At 34.7% G+C, this 20,175-nt stretch overlaps 1 protein-coding gene and 1 long non-coding RNA gene across 5 annotated transcripts in view; one reads left to right on the top strand and one right to left on the bottom strand.

The window, feature by feature from the left end:
* Positions 1–20,175, top strand: part of ZEB1 (zinc finger E-box binding homeobox 1) — a 200,787-nt gene that overhangs the window by 19,652 nt on the left and 160,960 nt on the right. The window lies entirely within an intron of this gene.
* LOC144237990 (uncharacterized) overlaps positions 13,939–20,175 on the bottom strand; it is a 32,840-nt gene continuing 26,603 nt past the window's right edge. Inside the window, exons 3-4 of the long non-coding RNA XR_013336969.1 lie at positions 17,014–17,144; positions 13,939–14,210 (exon numbers count right to left, since the gene is read on the bottom strand). This is a non-coding gene — a long non-coding RNA (uncharacterized LOC144237990). The remainder of the gene's footprint in view (positions 14,211–17,013; positions 17,145–20,175) is intronic.

The following is a 20,175-nucleotide window of genomic DNA, read 5'->3' as shown; positions in this document are numbered from 1 at the left end:
TTAGGAGCTTGAACTTCTCTTTCATTCTAGGCTTTGGGAAGCCATTGAAGACTTTTAAGCAGTGACCTAATTTGATTGTAGGTTTAATAGGATACTTTGGTAGCTGTTGTGAATGATAAATTTAAGGGGAAAAGATTGGAGGCAGGGAAGGCATTTGTGATGTAGTTGGCTAAACAAGAACTGACGGGAGCTTAAAGTAGGGCTGTGTTAACAGACATGGAGAAAAGGGAAAAGATTTCAGACTCCTTACATTTGTTGTTGGTAAATTGTAAATTCATTAGTTGATACTTGGAAATGTCCAGTGGGGGAGAAGTAAACAAGTTTAAGTCCAGAGTTCCTATCTGGAGCAACTGCATGGATATTAAGGACACCAAACAGAGAATGTATGAGTAAGGGTCAATTTAGAAGGTGAGAAAATTAGTTTTGGATATTTTGAGATGGTAGTGAAATATCTAGTGTGGGAGGTCTAACAAGGCAGTTGACTTTTTGAATCTGATGCTGTGGGATGTTACTGGGGGCACTGGGCTGGAAACAATGAGAACATATATGGAGCGTACATGGGCTGAGAAGAAAATAAAAGAATGCGGAAGACAAGATCTTGGGGAGCATCAATGTTTTAGAATCAAGTAGAGAGAAAGAAGCCCTACAAAGGAGAGAAGGAGCTAACCAAAAACAGATGAAAGAATCAGCCAGCCAGCCTGTGGATCTCAGCCAGCGGAGACTAGAACAAATCAATATAGTTGTGATTTACTTAGATGCCCTCTGTAGCCTAAATACGTGATGGAGATCAGAATGTAGCATTAGTCTAAGACTGAGGTTTTACCAGACTGGTACAACAAAAAGTTATGAGCTTAGGGAAAGTAAGGTGTTGAATTAAGAGCAATTTAGATGATAGCTATGACAAATGTTGCATATTATGTGCTGTGCAATATTTATAAATATTAAGTCATTTAATCCTCACAACAAGCCTGGTAAATAAAACCTCAGTCCTAGAATGTAAGTTCCATGAAGTCAGGGAGTTTATTTTGTTGTCTGTCTGTGTTCTCAGTGCCTGACATACAAAATGGGCTCAAATACTTGCTGAATAAACATGAAGAGCATTATTATACAGATATGGAAACTGGGTAAGGAGAGGTTAATTAATTTATGCTATTTAGTGGCAGAATAGTAGTAGGGAAGGACATGAGTCTAGGAGAAGGAACTGGTATAAAACTTGAAGGATTCTAGGACTGGAGAGCTCTATGGGGTATAGTAGAAATGAAGGCATGGGAGATCTAAAAGAAGAGGAAGTCTGGTCAGAGAGGAGCGTGTTGGAGTTTTCAGTATGTTGAGGTGGATATTGTTCTGGGTGACCAGAGAGTCAGGTCTTAGGAATAGAGTTGAGTAGAGATGTTCATTGTTGAAGTTCTGTGGGTGTATTTGTAGATGTTGAGAGATTCTAAGAATGCAATAGAAGTTTGTGTAGAAAGGAAGATTATTATACAGTCTTTAATAAATAAAGAAATATTATATGGAGGTGTGTAGAGGAGGAACAATAGTGAAATAGATGAAGGTCATTTGGATAATCTTGTTGGAAAACTTTGAAAGTACCCAGAATATAAATACAAGTGTTTAAAATTTTGCCTGGTATTCCAGCCACACTTAAGATTGAATTCTATATATTACATTTGTCCCCTGGGGAAAAAAAAAACCTTCCACACTTTTCTTAATATAGTAGTAGAGCAAAATTTTTGAGTTCATAGAAGCATGGCTTACTGTGTGTGTGGCTGTTGAGTACACATCCCAAAGATGGTAAAAACAAAATGCACTTGCTCTTCTAAATCTTCTGCGACTGCCCAGTGCATTGTCATTTGTTCCCAGTTCCCTTGCTGACCCTTTTACCCTCCCCCGCCCCCAAGTCTCTTTTTGAATGCTTTTGTTTCAAGCAGCTCTTGAGAGCTTTCTTTATACATTATATGGTGGCAGAGAAAAAAGTAAAATTTATTTTAGCACTAAATTATAGTTAACATTTTAAGTTTAACATTTTCAGAATGTTTGAATAACCTGAGCAATCAATCCTGGTTCATTTTAAAAAGATTATTCAATCTCCTATTTCATTTACTTTAAAAGGCTCTAATTTCTGTCATATATTTTGATAGCATTGTAATTTCTGTCCTTGAGTATTTTCCTTGACAAAAACATAAAAATTCAGTAATTTATTATTATAAGAGTGTGTTAAACCTAAAATTTAATTATTTATGTCAGTTTAAAGCATGGACTTGAATTAAAGAATTTTTCATTTTGCAGTTGTATAGTTATACCCACTGGTCCTTGTGTGGGTATGTGTATGTGTCTTTCCCACAAATAAGTATCGCCCTCTGAATAGCTCTTAGGAAATTCACAGAGTTCATCAAATATGTTATAAAATATGTTTGTATAATGAAGAGGATGGAAGAGATGATTTCCAAGGTGCCTTTTAGAGCAGATATACTATGTTTTGTGGTTCTCTATGCTTTGCCCACTTTAGATCTTACTAAGCAGCCACTGAAATACTGCTATATGACCTTTGACACAGAACCCATGAATGCATCAAGTATGATTTCACTTTCACCTCCTTCTTTGTAAACCTAAATGCTTGTCAAATCAGATGTGTGTTTAGATCTTTTTGCTGAATGTGCCTTGAGGAGGAGAACAAAGCTTGAGGTCAACTTGGCATAATCCCCACGTTTATCTTTTTCTGTTATAGAGATTTGTTGGGGGATGGGGTGACAGTCCTTTCTGAGGAGAAAGTGCGAGTGGAGGTGGACTAGCTGTTGTCTTCTTCAGACTTTCCCTGCAGCCTCACTGGGCTCTGTTGATTTCCATACGTCAATAAAAGCTGACTGGGTGGGTTCCTGGTTGGTACTTATGGTTCCCATTTGATCCAAGTACCCTGTTATAGGCACGTTAACTGACGAATTAAATCAAGGCACTATACTTGGAAATATCTCGCTTTTCCATTATCAGTAAATGAGATTAGATTGTCTCATAGTAGTTAATATCATAAGAGGTTTTTCATGTGTTCAAGTATGTGTATAGTATATATATTAATTGTTTATGTGTTTTTCTGCATAAGTTTTGTTAGCTCTAAAGTAGAAAACGTGTACTTAAATATAAATATACTTAAGAAAATATTTAGTATTAAATTAGTATTTTGATTTTATAGTAATGAAAATTAAAAATTTGTGAATCTTATTCTTTTTAACTTTCTCAGTTAGGTTCTGATAACCTGTTTGAAAATCAGGAAAATGCTTAGGCTCACATGACTTTTAGTAGCAGAAGCTACTAAATTTTACTGGTTATAATTGATTAGAAGCTGTGAACAGTCATTAATTGTTAAAATATAAGAAGGTTGTAGGGAATCATATGACAAAAGAACCAGTTACCTTTACAGCTTGTTCTCTGTACCTCAGGCACTTTGTTTCGGAAGAAAAGCTCCATTCAGTGCCTGGGGTGAAAAGACCCTTACTACCTTTTAGATGAGGATTGTAGGAAATTTCTTGCTAACTTGGACATTTAGACTTTTTCAGGGTTATTTTGGAATATACTGAGCTAGAGTCATGGAATGGTTAAGAACTTAACTAATTTTTTTTGGTTGTTTTATTGAATCAGTGCTTAGTGATTATGTGGTCTTTTAACAGATTCAATAAAGAAATATTGAAACTTAATGAAAAGTATTACAGGATGTGATGTCCAATAATTTTGACGTTATATAGAAAGTCAAAGTATTTAAAGATCTGTCTAGATTTGACTAGAAGATAGAAGATGTTTTCTACCAAAAGAAATTGCTTGGATTTTAATAATTTGGTAGGGGGAGAAGTGAGTTGTGGAGGTGGGTTATGCCCAGATTAACCAGTAACATGCTAAATATACATACCATAGGTATTTCACTAAACTATTTAGGCATTTTTGTTGACTGGTCTTTTCATTTACAGGGCTTTGAAGTCACTCCATTTATCTATAAATTCATTTAGCTGAAGATTAAAGCATACATTGTGATAAATGAAAACAGTTTTTGGGGGTTTGTATTATATAATAAATTCCATTAAAGCTATTTAAAATAGAAACATTAATGTCACCCTTCAGAATTATTGCAGTTACCGGAAAGTAGACTGATAGCCTAAAATTAATTTTTTACTCTAAGTTTGTCACATTCTTTAGTTAATCTGGTGACTATAGACCCAGTGTGCTATAGGTTGTCCAGCTGTACAAAACTACTTTCCAGAAGCTTTGATGTTTCCAAAAATGTGTAATGACCAGACAAAATAGAATCTTAACACCTTATATGGGAGAGGAACCCTATTATGGGTAAGGGCACTTATCTTGACTAAGCAGAAGACCTTAGGGACTACTAGTAGCCTAAAAGGAGAGTGATCGAAACGTTGTTAGCAGAGACAACCTCATTCCTTTGTAGGAGTCATCATGTTACCAGTGAAATCAACTTCTCTAGATCTTACAGAGGGTTTTGAAAATGCTGGGAAAGCCCAGAAAACTTTTCTGTGCAGGCTGTCACAGAAAGGTGAGAACGTTTTCTTTTACTCCAAGTGCCTTATCACTTTTGAAAAGGATTTGAAAAAGACTGAGAGAAATGAAATACAGATTTTTAAATTGGAGAGGAACTTAAGGAAACCTATTTGGTCTGGTCATTTTATAGAAAGGAACTGAGAAGCTCAGAAAGTTATGTGATTCGGTGTAGTCCACAGAGCTAGTTTGAAGTGGAAAGTACAATTTTCTTACTGGGTTTAACTGGTTAAAAGTGGGAACAGTCACTGTTAAAATGTAAGGAGGTGACAGGGGACCATATGACAGAACTACTGGTGAACTTTACAGTTTATTCACTGTACCTCCGCCACTTTGTTTCAGAAGAAATACTGTTCAGTGACTTGTGTGAGAGACTCTGACCTTCCTGCAAATGGGAATTACCGGAAATTTCTTGCCAACATGGGTGTTTCAACTACTTCAGATTATTTTTAGGAACTAGACAGTTTTTCAGAATCCTAGTTAGACAGACTTAATAATAGCAAGAGAGTATAAGGGGATTATTGATATACAGAAACCTTAAACCCAAAATAAAAATAGAATGATGTGAGTTTATTTCTTAAAATTTGACTGAAACAATGCCTTTTTGAGATGTTTCATCAGTTGTCCTTAACAATCTATCTTATATTAAATGTGGTTGGAGATAACTATTTCTTTTGGCAAAAAATAAACATAAATGGAATTTTGGCTTGTCCATTTTCCTTTTTCTCTTTTTGAGGTAGATAAGGTATTTGAATGTTTTTTATCGAATATGCCTAGATAAATCAAGAACAGGGCACTTACTGAAGAAAGTAGTGAAAGCGTAACTAAAATAGGAAAAAATCCTGTTAGAAAAAAATAAACATTTTACTGTCTTTTTATCTGGTTATAAAAAGAAGCTTTTAGAATAAGTTTAATAAATCTTGTCAACTTTCACATAAGTCCCATTTATGTCCTGTTTCTGCCATATGTCATGAATGTTCAGTTATGTCAATGTCTTCTTTCACTATAAGTTACAGAATAAATAAATGTGTTATCAGACTTTTGAGTCTTAAATAATATGAATATTCTTTGCCCTTTTTTTCTGCACTGCCTGGTTGATGATAGATGCATAGAATGTTTTTCATGTTTTCAGTGTCCTCAGACTCTGCCTCTGCTAGTTAAGCCCCAAATTTAGGGTTAAGATTAGACAAGATTTATAGAGTTTTAAGAGTGAGATTTTTGAAAGGCTTCTATTGAAGATCACTAGAAGCTTTGATAAAGGGTATTTAGTGGTTAATAGAGGACTTTAAAAACANGCCAAATTTAGGAGCTTGAACTTCTCTTTCATTCTAGGCTTTGGGAAGCCATTGAAGACTTTTAAGCAGTGACCTAATTTGATTGTAGGTTTAATAGGATACTTTGGTAGCTGTTGTGAATGATAAATTTAAGGGGAAAAGATTGGAGGCAGGGAAGGCATTTGTGATGTAGTTGGCTAAACAAGAACTGACGGGAGCTTAAAGTAGGGCTGTGTTAACAGACATGGAGAAAAGGGAAAAGATTTCAGACTCCTTACATTTGTTGTTGGTAAATTGTAAATTCATTAGTTGATACTTGGAAATGTCCAGTGGGGGAGAAGTAAACAAGTTTAAGTCCAGAGTTCCTATCTGGAGCAACTGCATGGATATTAAGGACACCAAACAGAGAATGTATGAGTAAGGGTCAATTTAGAAGGTGAGAAAATTAGTTTTGGATATTTTGAGATGGTAGTGAAATATCTAGTGTGGGAGGTCTAACAAGGCAGTTGACTTTTTGAATCTGATGCTGTGGGATGTTACTGGGGGCACTGGGCTGGAAACAATGAGAACATATATGGAGCGTACATGGGCTGAGAAGAAAATAAAAGAATGCGGAAGACAAGATCTTGGGGAGCATCAATGTTTTAGAATCAAGTAGAGAGAAAGAAGCCCTACAAAGGAGAGAAGGAGCTAACCAAAAACAGATGAAAGAATCAGCCAGCCAGCCTGTGGATCTCAGCCAGCGGAGACTAGAACAAATCAATATAGTTGTGATTTACTTAGATGCCCTCTGTAGCCTAAATACGTGATGGAGATCAGAATGTAGCATTAGTCTAAGACTGAGGTTTTACCAGACTGGTACAACAAAAAGTTATGAGCTTAGGGAAAGTAAGGTGTTGAATTAAGAGCAATTTAGATGATAGCTATGACAAATGTTGCATATTATGTGCTGTGCAATATTTATAAATATTAAGTCATTTAATCCTCACAACAAGCCTGGTAAATAAAACCTCAGTCCTAGAATGTAAGTTCCATGAAGTCAGGGAGTTTATTTTGTTGTCTGTCTGTGTTCTCAGTGCCTGACATACAAAATGGGCTCAAATACTTGCTGAATAAACATGAAGAGCATTATTATACAGATATGGAAACTGGGTAAGGAGAGGTTAATTAATTTATGCTATTTAGTGGCAGAATAGTAGTAGGGAAGGACATGAGTCTAGGAGAAGGAACTGGTATAAAACTTGAAGGATTCTAGGACTGGAGAGCTCTATGGGGTATAGTAGAAATGAAGGCATGGGAGATCTAAAAGAAGAGGAAGTCTGGTCAGAGAGGAGCGTGTTGGAGTTTTCAGTATGTTGAGGTGGATATTGTTCTGGGTGACCAGAGAGTCAGGTCTTAGGAATAGAGTTGAGTAGAGATGTTCATTGTTGAAGTTCTGTGGGTGTATTTGTAGATGTTGAGAGATTCTAAGAATGCAATAGAAGTTTGTGTAGAAAGGAAGATTATTATACAGTCTTTAATAAATAAAGAAATATTATATGGAGGTGTGTAGAGGAGGAACAATAGTGAAATAGATGAAGGTCATTTGGATAATCTTGTTGGAAAACTTTGAAAGTACCCAGAATATAAATACAAGTGTTTAAAATTTTGCCTGGTATTCCAGCCACACTTAAGATTGAATTCTATATATTACATTTGTCCCCTGGGGAAAAAAAAAACCTTCCACACTTTTCTTAATATAGTAGTAGAGCAAAATTTTTGAGTTCATAGAAGCATGGCTTACTGTGTGTGTGGCTGTTGAGTACACATCCCAAAGATGGTAAAAACAAAATGCACTTGCTCTTCTAAATCTTCTGCGACTGCCCAGTGCATTGTCATTTGTTCCCAGTTCCCTTGCTGACCCTTTTACCCTCCCCCGCCCCCAAGTCTCTTTTTGAATGCTTTTGTTTCAAGCAGCTCTTGAGAGCTTTCTTTATACATTATATGGTGGCAGAGAAAAAAGTAAAATTTATTTTAGCACTAAATTATAGTTAACATTTTAAGTTTAACATTTTCAGAATGTTTGAATAACCTGAGCAATCAATCCTGGTTCATTTTAAAAAGATTATTCAATCTCCTATTTCATTTACTTTAAAAGGCTCTAATTTCTGTCATATATTTTGATAGCATTGTAATTTCTGTCCTTGAGTATTTTCCTTGACAAAAACATAAAAATTCAGTAATTTATTATTATAAGAGTGTGTTAAACCTAAAATTTAATTATTTATGTCAGTTTAAAGCATGGACTTGAATTAAAGAATTTTTCATTTTGCAGTTGTATAGTTATACCCACTGGTCCTTGTGTGGGTATGTGTATGTGTCTTTCCCACAAATAAGTATCGCCCTCTGAATAGCTCTTAGGAAATTCACAGAGTTCATCAAATATGTTATAAAATATGTTTGTATAATGAAGAGGATGGAAGAGATGATTTCCAAGGTGCCTTTTAGAGCAGATATACTATGTTTTGTGGTTCTCTATGCTTTGCCCACTTTAGATCTTACTAAGCAGCCACTGAAATACTGCTATATGACCTTTGACACAGAACCCATGAATGCATCAAGTATGATTTCACTTTCACCTCCTTCTTTGTAAACCTAAATGCTTGTCAAATCAGATGTGTGTTTAGATCTTTTTGCTGAATGTGCCTTGAGGAGGAGAACAAAGCTTGAGGTCAACTTGGCATAATCCCCACGTTTATCTTTTTCTGTTATAGAGATTTGTTGGGGGATGGGGTGACAGTCCTTTCTGAGGAGAAAGTGCGAGTGGAGGTGGACTAGCTGTTGTCTTCTTCAGACTTTCCCTGCAGCCTCACTGGGCTCTGTTGATTTCCATACGTCAATAAAAGCTGACTGGGTGGGTTCCTGGTTGGTACTTATGGTTCCCATTTGATCCAAGTACCCTGTTATAGGCACGTTAACTGACGAATTAAATCAAGGCACTATACTTGGAAATATCTCGCTTTTCCATTATCAGTAAATGAGATTAGATTGTCTCATAGTAGTTAATATCATAAGAGGTTTTTCATGTGTTCAAGTATGTGTATAGTATATATATTAATTGTTTATGTGTTTTTCTGCATAAGTTTTGTTAGCTCTAAAGTAGAAAACGTGTACTTAAATATAAATATACTTAAGAAAATATTTAGTATTAAATTAGTATTTTGATTTTATAGTAATGAAAATTAAAAATTTGTGAATCTTATTCTTTTTAACTTTCTCAGTTAGGTTCTGATAACCTGTTTGAAAATCAGGAAAATGCTTAGGCTCACATGACTTTTAGTAGCAGAAGCTACTAAATTTTACTGGTTATAATTGATTAGAAGCTGTGAACAGTCATTAATTGTTAAAATATAAGAAGGTTGTAGGGAATCATATGACAAAAGAACCAGTTACCTTTACAGCTTGTTCTCTGTACCTCAGGCACTTTGTTTCGGAAGAAAAGCTCCATTCAGTGCCTGGGGTGAAAAGACCCTTACTACCTTTTAGATGAGGATTGTAGGAAATTTCTTGCTAACTTGGACATTTAGACTTTTTCAGGGTTATTTTGGAATATACTGAGCTAGAGTCATGGAATGGTTAAGAACTTAACTAATTTTTTTTGGTTGTTTTATTGAATCAGTGCTTAGTGATTATGTGGTCTTTTAACAGATTCAATAAAGAAATATTGAAACTTAATGAAAAGTATTACAGGATGTGATGTCCAATAATTTTGACGTTATATAGAAAGTCAAAGTATTTAAAGATCTGTCTAGATTTGACTAGAAGATAGAAGATGTTTTCTACCAAAAGAAATTGCTTGGATTTTAATAATTTGGTAGGGGGAGAAGTGAGTTGTGGAGGTGGGTTATGCCCAGATTAACCAGTAACATGCTAAATATACATACCATAGGTATTTCACTAAACTATTTAGGCATTTTTGTTGACTGGTCTTTTCATTTACAGGGCTTTGAAGTCACTCCATTTATCTATAAATTCATTTAGCTGAAGATTAAAGCATACATTGTGATAAATGAAAACAGTTTTTGGGGGTTTGTATTATATAATAAATTCCATTAAAGCTATTTAAAATAGAAACATTAATGTCACCCTTCAGAATTATTGCAGTTACCGGAAAGTAGACTGATAGCCTAAAATTAATTTTTTACTCTAAGTTTGTCACATTCTTTAGTTAATCTGGTGACTATAGACCCAGTGTGCTATAGGTTGTCCAGCTGTACAAAACTACTTTCCAGAAGCTTTGATGTTTCCAAAAATGTGTAATGACCAGACAAAATAGAATCTTAACACCTTATATGGGAGAGGAACCCTATTATGGGTAAGGGCACTTATCTTGACTAAGCAGAAGACCTTAGGGACTACTAGTAGCCTAAAAGGAGAGTGATCGAAACGTTGTTAGCAGAGACAACCTCATTCCTTTGTAGGAGTCATCATGTTACCAGTGAAATCAACTTCTCTAGATCTTACAGAGGGTTTTGAAAATGCTGGGAAAGCCCAGAAAACTTTTCTGTGCAGGCTGTCACAGAAAGGTGAGAACGTTTTCTTTTACTCCAAGTGCCTTATCACTTTTGAAAAGGATTTGAAAAAGACTGAGAGAAATGAAATACAGATTTTTAAATTGGAGAGGAACTTAAGGAAACCTATTTGGTCTGGTCATTTTATAGAAAGGAACTGAGAAGCTCAGAAAGTTATGTGATTCGGTGTAGTCCACAGAGCTAGTTTGAAGTGGAAAGTACAATTTTCTTACTGGGTTTAACTGGTTAAAAGTGGGAACAGTCACTGTTAAAATGTAAGGAGGTGACAGGGGACCATATGACAGAACTACTGGTGAACTTTACAGTTTATTCACTGTACCTCCGCCACTTTGTTTCAGAAGAAATACTGTTCAGTGACTTGTGTGAGAGACTCTGACCTTCCTGCAAATGGGAATTACCGGAAATTTCTTGCCAACATGGGTGTTTCAACTACTTCAGATTATTTTTAGGAACTAGACAGTTTTTCAGAATCCTAGTTAGACAGACTTAATAATAGCAAGAGAGTATAAGGGGATTATTGATATACAGAAACCTTAAACCCAAAATAAAAATAGAATGATGTGAGTTTATTTCTTAAAATTTGACTGAAACAATGCCTTTTTGAGATGTTTCATCAGTTGTCCTTAACAATCTATCTTATATTAAATGTGGTTGGAGATAACTATTTCTTTTGGCAAAAAATAAACATAAATGGAATTTTGGCTTGTCCATTTTCCTTTTTCTCTTTTTGAGGTAGATAAGGTATTTGAATGTTTTTTATCGAATATGCCTAGATAAATCAAGAACAGGGCACTTACTGAAGAAAGTAGTGAAAGCGTAACTAAAATAGGAAAAAATCCTGTTAGAAAAAAATAAACATTTTACTGTCTTTTTATCTGGTTATAAAAAGAAGCTTTTAGAATAAGTTTAATAAATCTTGTCAACTTTCACATAAGTCCCATTTATGTCCTGTTTCTGCCATATGTCATGAATGTTCAGTTATGTCAATGTCTTCTTTCACTATAAGTTACAGAATAAATAAATGTGTTATCAGACTTTTGAGTCTTAAATAATATGAATATTCTTTGCCCTTTTTTTCTGCACTGCCTGGTTGATGATAGATGCATAGAATGTTTTTCATGTTTTCAGTGTCCTCAGACTCTGCCTCTGCTAGTTAAGCCCCAAATTTAGGGTTAAGATTAGACAAGATTTATAGAGTTTTAAGAGTGAGATTTTTGAAAGGCTTCTATTGAAGATCACTAGAAGCTTTGATAAAGGGTATTTAGTGGTTAATAGAGGACTTTAAAAACACTTTCAAATCACTTGGAAGATAGTTATTCCAATTCTCCTAAGTAAAATGCAGTTCAACTTTAGCTAAGAAGGGTCCTGAGGTTTTATTTAGGTTCTGGGAAATTTATTTTCAGTCTGGAGTGATTATCAGTGCAGGTTTTTGTTCCCTATGAAGTTCTGGATAAAGAAAATGAATTGTGCAATGCCAATTTAAAAAATAAGGCAACTGTATCTATTAGAGATCATTTTCTCTTCATTATAATCCCTTATTTAAAATAAAATTCCTCTCATTTCTGTCAGTTTTAATGTAATAGAATGAATGTCACTTAATGAAAAACTAAGGATTTGTTTGAGAACATTTGTTTGGTGTACATTTATAAGTTTTCTAAGTTGTCTCCCTCGGCACGTACACAGCACTACTTAACATAAGGAAGTGCCTTTTATAACACTACTGTAAAATTTTAATAAACATTTCAAATTGCTCCAGTATAGTTCTTTTAGTAGATATACCACCTCCTCTTATTATTGGCTATATATTTTCTAAAATGTTTTTCTTAGTATAAATACCTGACAAGAATATTTGCATATAAAGCTTATCTGACAATTTATCCCAAGATAGAATCCCAGGAGTGGAATTATTGGGCAAACCCTTTTAAGCCTCATTATACATATTGCTAAAGTGCTTTCCGAAAGGCTTTATCTGTTTTATACTCCTCAGTATGAATTCCGGGATCCTTTTGGGAGGTTGGTGAAGACACGGAGCAGAGAGCACCAGATGGTGTCTGGAAACATGGCTTCTAATCTGTGCTGTGCCACAAACTAATTACGGGTATCTGGATTAATAACATCACTTGTGTGGACCTCAGTTTCCTCACCGTAAATCTAGATGAATTCTAAGTACTGCCCAGCTCTGATTCTCATTCTGTGGGGGAAAAAAAAGGGTTGGGGGTTAAATAAGGATCAGTGCTGCTGTCTTAGCAGCTGATTTGTCTGAAAGGAAAGAAGCAGGGAGAATCAGATGTAGCGGGACCAGGGAGGGAGCTAGGCCCAAAGGACAAGATATTAAGCTTATTATTTGGGTATTTTATCTGAAAAAGAATATAGTCCAGTCATATTATACACACTTCTGTTGAGATTTAGCCATGTTCAAACAATTTTAAATAGAGAATGAAAGTGTAAGGATTTATGTGTAACTTTTCAAAAGAAGTTGCATTCTTTTTTAAAATTATTTTTTAATAGTTTATTGTCAAGTCGGTTTCCATATAACACCCAGTGCTCATCCCCACAAGTGCCCTCCTCCATACCCATTACCCCCTTTCCCCTCCCCGCCAACCCATCTGCCCTCAGTTTGTTCTCAGCATTCAGGAGTCTCTCATTCTGTGTGGGGGTTACAGATTACAAATGCCTCAATCCAAGCCAGAAAGAGAGAATTTAAGATTCAAACATTCATACACAAGGCAAACTGTTTTCATAATTCTAGAATAAATTATTTTGTGATGAGAAAAGGAGCAAATATTCTGCATCATCTCAGATATGTAAAAGAAGGACATGAGCATAGACTAAACCTGATTATTTCTCTTTTCAGGAAGCAAGTACCTTATCTCTGCCTTTATTCAGAGGCTTAATCTCTATTAATAATTTAGGCAACCAAACATCATTAATGGTTGTGAGGGAAATCTGACTCTATCTTGGCTATACTTATCAAGAACCAGACAACCTTCTAGAGATTTCTGTAAAACAGATCTCAATGACATTATCACCAGTGGAGAAAGGTTTCTTTGAACCAGTTTAAGATATTTAATTGTTAAGCAGACACAAATAATAGTAGTAGTAAAAAGGTTGAAAAATGAGGACTTTTGCAATTAATTCCTAAATTAAGAGTAACAAAAAATTAGGGGCACCTGGGTGGCTCAGTTGATTAAGCATATGACTTCAGCTCAGGTCATGATCTCATGGTTCGTGAGTTCGAGCCCCACGTCGGGCTCTGTGCTGACAGTTCAGAGTCGGGAGCCTGCTTCAGATTCTGTGTCTCACTCTCTCTGCCCCTTCCCCACTCAAACTCTGTCTCCCTCTCTCTCAAAACTAACTAAATATTTAAAAAATTAAACGAGAATAACAAAAAATGATTTGTTAATTCCTCATATCCTGTGATGAAAATTATTAGCTGACTTTTTGGTCTGTTTTAAAAGTTGACACTTAAATTAGAAATATAAATTACTGTGTAAAAATATAATTTACAAAGTTAAAAATGTTTTTAGGTAGAAAAAATCAAGCTTGCTAAGCAGTGATAGTTTTTAAACTTTATTAGTCTTTGAGTTCACTAGAGTTCCCTGATAGATTGTTAGAGTTGGAAACAGTGAGTTCATTGCTTGACTGAATAAATAATTCATATGGCACAAAAGCGGCTTTTTCTTCCTCCCCAGTTCCTTTCTCCTCCATTATATTCACTTTCTCTCTTTTAAAAGGATCCTTTACAGCCGAAGAGTAACTTCGTGTGAATGTGCAAGGGCTTGGGCATTGCCGCAGCATTAATGTTTGCTGAATATCTGAGGTCAACCTGGGAAAATGAAGAATCTGTTTTAAATGTGTATTCTCCAGTAGCAACTGAAAAGATATGTAGTAGTTATAAATCATTAGACCTTTCCCTTATGGAAAAGTTGCCTTGGGAATTCCTTTTAGCAAAATACATTTTTCTTTTTGGATATAGTATCTTCCATAGTGTGTGCCGCAAAATAAAATTGAGTTTTAAAGTTGAGTAAATCATTAAATTTCTAGTTTTTCAGAAACCGTTTTAACTAGATTAAATGACATAGAGTTAGTTTGGTAAAACGTGAAAATTATTTTTATTCTTTATGTGATATATTTTAATTATTTTGTAAAAATTATAGCATTATATTAAATATGTGAAATTCCATTTTTCTATCTTTTATGATAGCACCAAAGTAGGAATTATGCCAGGTTATTTTCTCTCTATTGTTTAAATCATAAGAGACTCTGTTTTATTGGATCAAAGCAATTGTCTGTCTATCCTAATAATCTCCTTGTCAGTGACACCACTGGAGATGATGGTTTATCTTTCATAAATCAGCTACATTCTTATTTTTTGTAGTAAATTAGCATCTGATATCCCTAAGAGTATGTAAAAGTATTTTTGGAAATTTGTGTGTATTCAGCATATTTCACGGTATAACAGTACTTTCATAAAACAAACTTAATGTAAGACAGTAGACTGTAATCCAGACTCTGTCGACTGGAAATATTGATGAATATTTGATATTTTGCTCCTTCTTCAGTATGTTGATAATTTAATTCTTCTTTGAAGAAGGTTCTGAATAAGATATGATGTTATGTTTAGTATAATTCAGTGCTGTGTATTTTATTTTACGCTATTCTTCATATTTTGGTAATCAATAATACATAGGCTAAGAAATTTAACCTGGGTTATCTATTTTGATATAACCAAACTCTGCTTTGTTACCTGTTTGTCTTTCTTTTTTGAACTTAAAGTGATGCCTTCTTATTTTCTTATTTTAAGACTTAGTGATTCAGTCAGTATTAACTTTATCCATAAATAGTCCTTGTCGTTTTATGACACATTGTGATTTTAAGCACTAAACCATACTGGTTTTTATTTAAACTAAGTGTAACCTTTTTTTTTAGTTTATTTATTTATTTTGAGGGATAGAAAGAAGGGATGGGAAGGGCAGAGAGAGAGAGAGAGAGAGGAAGAGAGAGAATCCCAAGCAGGCTCTGCACTGTCTGTGTGGAGCGTAGTGCAGGGTTCAGACTCACAAACCCTGAGATCATGACCTGAGCTGAAATCAAGAGTCGGACACTTAAAACTGACTGAGCTACCTGGGTGCCCAAACCCTTAGTAATTCTTAAAACTTAGGCTTTATTATGGTTTTTCACAATTCTATTTCAGTCACAGAAACCAAATAGTTTTTGGTTTTTATTGGTCATTTAAGTGCTGACACTGGTATTGTTGAATTACATTTCTAAGGGAAATAGTGTTTTACTTATCAGTTGCTTCATAACAAACTGCTGTAAGGTTTAGTGGCTTAAACAGTAATTTATTATTTCTCATCATTTAAAGGGTTGACTGGGTGAGTCTTCTGCCTTGTGTGGCTTTCCTTGCAGTGCCACGAAGGCAGGGCAGACTAAATGGTCTCCTTACATGACTGGCAGTGGATACAGGTTGCTGGCCCCTGGTCCTTCCTTTTCCTTAAGGGTGTTTCTCTGTGATGTTAATTGGGCTCCCTCACAGTAGGATAGCCAGATTCCAAGAAGGAATGTTCCAAAAGGCAAAGGCATAAGTTGTAGCTCTTTTAAGACCCAGATTCATGAGTAACCCAGAATCCCTTTGGCCCATTCTGTTGCTCAAAACAGGTCACAAGATCAGCCCATATCAAAAGGAGGGAAAATAGGTTTTATTTCTAGGTGCAGGAAATCACACTATAAAAGAGAAAATATGACGGGATATATTTTTGTAGCCAACTTTGGAACCTCAAACTCTATCACAGGGGGATTTTTTTTTTTTATGAATTCATCTGTTACCATTTACCACATTTTACAAACTGGTATAGTCAGGCACATGAGGATTTCTATTCTGACTTTATAATAGAGTCACTTAAGGGTTATTTTCTCAACTGTACCTAGTAATGTTAACATCACAGGATAATTTACCAGTTCAATGAGATGATTTGTTTAAAGTACACAGCATAGTGCTGGAAATTCAGTTACTCTTACTGTACCTTTTCCTATGTCCTTCATGTTTAATTAATGTATAGACTTGTGATGATAGTACTTAAGGTGTATTTTTAATGATGAGTCATGATTTATCTAAAGTCTTACCAGCCTTATCAAGGACTATTGATGGTTCGTTCCACTTTGACTAAGGTTTATAATAGTCACATAAATTATAGGTCTTCTAATCTAAGCATCTGTTTCATGCAAAATTCTTTATAAACTGTTCTATATGGGCTGTTTACAATGTAATGAACTGCTGGTTGGTAAAAATGTTTAAACAGATTTGCTGTTCTTATTTGCCATAGCTCTATATTCTATTCTGCCTTCCATTATGCAGGAAAGTCTTGTGACTTTTCCTAAGTGGTCTTCTTAGGTCATCTTCCAGAATTTATTCATGATTTAATGTGTAAGGCCTTTGCCGTAGGGACTAACAGACTGAATCTGAGAAGGAAGTCTGAAGAGATACATAATTTTCCGGTGGTCATTTATAAGGAGGGCATAGATACTATATTTTCTTTGCTTAAGGAGCATGGCACTGATAGGCAAAGATTTGATTCTATTTGTGTCAGGTATTATTTGTTTTAGTCTCAGTAGTCTCCAGTGCCACCAACCTGTCATATTATCAGTATGTCACCAGGTGAGCAAGTCCCAGAAAACCAGTATAAAATAAGTGAAAGCCCTTGTCCTATTTCACTCTTGAAGATCACATTGAAGAGCATATTGATTTGGTTTTAAACAATATCTGCAAAGACACAAACAAATAAAATGTCACATTAAATATAACAGACAAAGGAGTGGAGAAAGACATAAGGAAGAATTTTTGGACAGTAGTGATGATTAGATATTAGAACAGGGTTTGCAGGAGAATATTTTAAATAATTAGATATGACAGTGTTATGGATTATATGGGAAGTGCTAAAAGTGAGAACAGGATGAAAGACGTGGAGTCAGTTTTGTCAAGTCTGTCTACTAAAAGGGGGAATGTTTCATTTCTTCTAAATTATGAATGACATTAGAATCTTGTTTCATCTTATTTTTATGCATAGATTTTATACATAATTTTTGGGAGAAGCTTTTATTAAGTTTTACGTAAAGCATTATTTTTGGACACAGCACATAATGGGCACCTAATTTGTATCGCACTTAATTGGCAGAACATAGGCATATTACTGTATTTTATTCAAATAAATCAGCAATTATAAGAGACATCCTTTGACTTAAAAACAGTTTCCTCTCTTTTTGGAAAAAATGAAACACTTTCCTTGTGGGAGGAAGGAGCATTCTATCTGAGGATTATTCTGAATTACTTTTAGCGATAAGCATTGCAGCCACATGCTAGTCTTGACCTCTGACATCTTTAGGATTGATAGCATACTTCAATTTATGGCTTGGTTTCCATTTCCTATTTAATTAAAACCTGTAGCTTTTTTTTTTTTTTACTAATTATATTACATATTATTAGAAGTTAAGTAATTTCTCTTAAAGTCATCCAGAAGAATGAGATGTTAGGTTAAAACTCCACTGTATATGTTTCTATCTGCAGGTAACGGAGGTGACAGGTAAAAGGCATATTCTTGGTCATGTCTAAGTTTGCACTTGGGTAGGCAGTGACAAGGTATTATAACCTGTGTAATGACCAGCAAGGTTTTTCTGATATCTAGTCTAAGACTCCTCTTGATTTGAAAAATATTAAAGTGAAAAAGTATACATTTCAGAGTTGAGAAAATAGACTATTTCATTTACCCCTCCCAACAACTACATAAGGAAGACATCAGGTGTTTTATAGAGTTATTAAAGTATAGAATCGGAGTGTTTGAGACCTAGTCACACAATAAGTAGTAGATATGGGATTAATAACCAGGTCTTTAAGACCTCTAGATAAGTGAATTATCTACTGTACTGTGCTGCCTTTTCAACGATAATTTAGTTGTGGATTAACTTCAATTTTAAGAGATCTATTCAACAAATATTTATTAAATGCTATTGTATACCAGGCATTACATTAAATTATATTGTAAGACAGTAAATAAAATAATTAAGGTCTGTGTACTCATGAAATCAAAAACTTTGGAAAAAACTGAAATGAAACAAATAATTACAACTAAGATGAACAGTAAGAGAAAATTTCTAGGGTGATGCTAGAGTACGTAATAGGCAACCCTAACTGCCTGGGATGGTGGGGTAGTGTTGATGGGCTAGTCAGGCAAGGACAAGAGAGGTAGCTTTTAGACTTAGCTGGGAAGAACCAGCATGAGTCAGAGAGCATTGCAGGTAGCAGAAATAGTGTCTGCAAAAGCAAAAGAATGGAAAGGATTCCAGTGTTAGCTGAGCAATGAGAAGAAGGAAATAAACATGGAGACACCTGTAGGAAACAGATGATGTGATCTTAGCCTGTATCCTAAAGGATATCGGGAAGCCTTGGAAAGGTTTTAAGTAGAGGTGTAACATGATTAAATTTTCATTTGAGAAACATGAATCTGACTGCAGTGAATATAGAAGCCTGTTGTTACAAGCTATTTATGTACAGAAGGTTGGAGATGATGGTTACAGCAGTTGAGTTGGAGAGAAGGTGATAGATTTGATATTTTTGAGGTAGACAAAGCCTAGGGATTTGACAGACATACAAACCCCGTATTATTATTATTCCATGCATTGAATGTTTGCAAGATAATCCCCCAAATCCCTTCAATAACGTGTGCTTGATGTTAGGAAGTGACTGTATTATATAATTTAGAAACCATTATTCCTTAAATAATTTGTGAATTGAGCTAATTCCTATTGCTTGATTCCATTAAATAGTGTAGGGAGAATTTAGTTTCAGAAGAGAATTTGGCATCTTAATTTTTATGGTAAATCATATAAGTAATTTCATATACACATGATGTGTATACCTACAGTGCATGTTATTTTATTCATACCACTCCTTAATCAGTAACAGATTTGAAAGTTGATTGAATATTTATGATTCTTCCTATTCTTGGTTGATTGGTTGAAACTTAGATGAGGAATTTAAACCATTTCGTTTCAAGGAACATTCTATTAAGAAACACTTTTTTCTTTATTATGATAAGAAGCTATTGCTAGATCATTGGTTCTAGAAATAAGCTCCTAGTTAAATTAGAAGATTCTACAGGAGAAAATTTTGGAATCCTACTTCCCTGAATACCTTATGAATTGCTTTATTTTCTTAGCCAGCAGTATCTTTTATGTACTTAAGGGTGTCACTAGCTGCTGTATCAGGGGCAGCACGTCAAACATCTGTATAGACTTTTGACTATGAAGAATGAGGCCATTTGGGGACATATATGGAGACTGGACTTGTAGAAAGTTTATGCTCATCTTAGTGGGCAGAGAGAAAGCTAGCATTCTATTTTCACTTGATTGTGGCCATGTAAGAATGAATGCTGATTGTTGCCAAGTATTTTAGTTTTTCAAAAGGATTCTAAAATACACATCTTTTTGTGAATTAGTTGGTAACTAATTTAGCTGTTTTAAAAATACTCTGACTACTGTGCAAAATAGGCCTGTGGAATATATTTGGCCCAAAGGTCTCTGTTTTATACCTTCTGCTTTATAGAGGTCTTCTCTATGTACATAAAAGATCAAAATTATTTCCAGGCAAAGGAAATGTCGAAATTAGGAAGGAAAGGAAAAGAAGAGGAAATGAGATTATTTATAAGAAGTGCAAAACTAATTATCTAGCTGGTATTTTAAGTTTAAACTAAGTTCAAAGAGAAATTCACTGTCCCTAAAATAAGAATTCTGAATATGCA

Source organism: Crocuta crocuta, unplaced genomic scaffold, assembly GCF_008692635.1.
Source record: "Crocuta crocuta isolate KB4526 unplaced genomic scaffold, BGI_CrCroc_1.0 scaffold457, whole genome shotgun sequence".
NCBI classification, from domain to species: domain Eukaryota; kingdom Metazoa; phylum Chordata; class Mammalia; order Carnivora; family Hyaenidae; genus Crocuta; species Crocuta crocuta.
The sequence above is the reverse complement of the archived record's forward strand: the minus strand, read 5'-3'. Positions and strand labels throughout refer to the sequence as shown.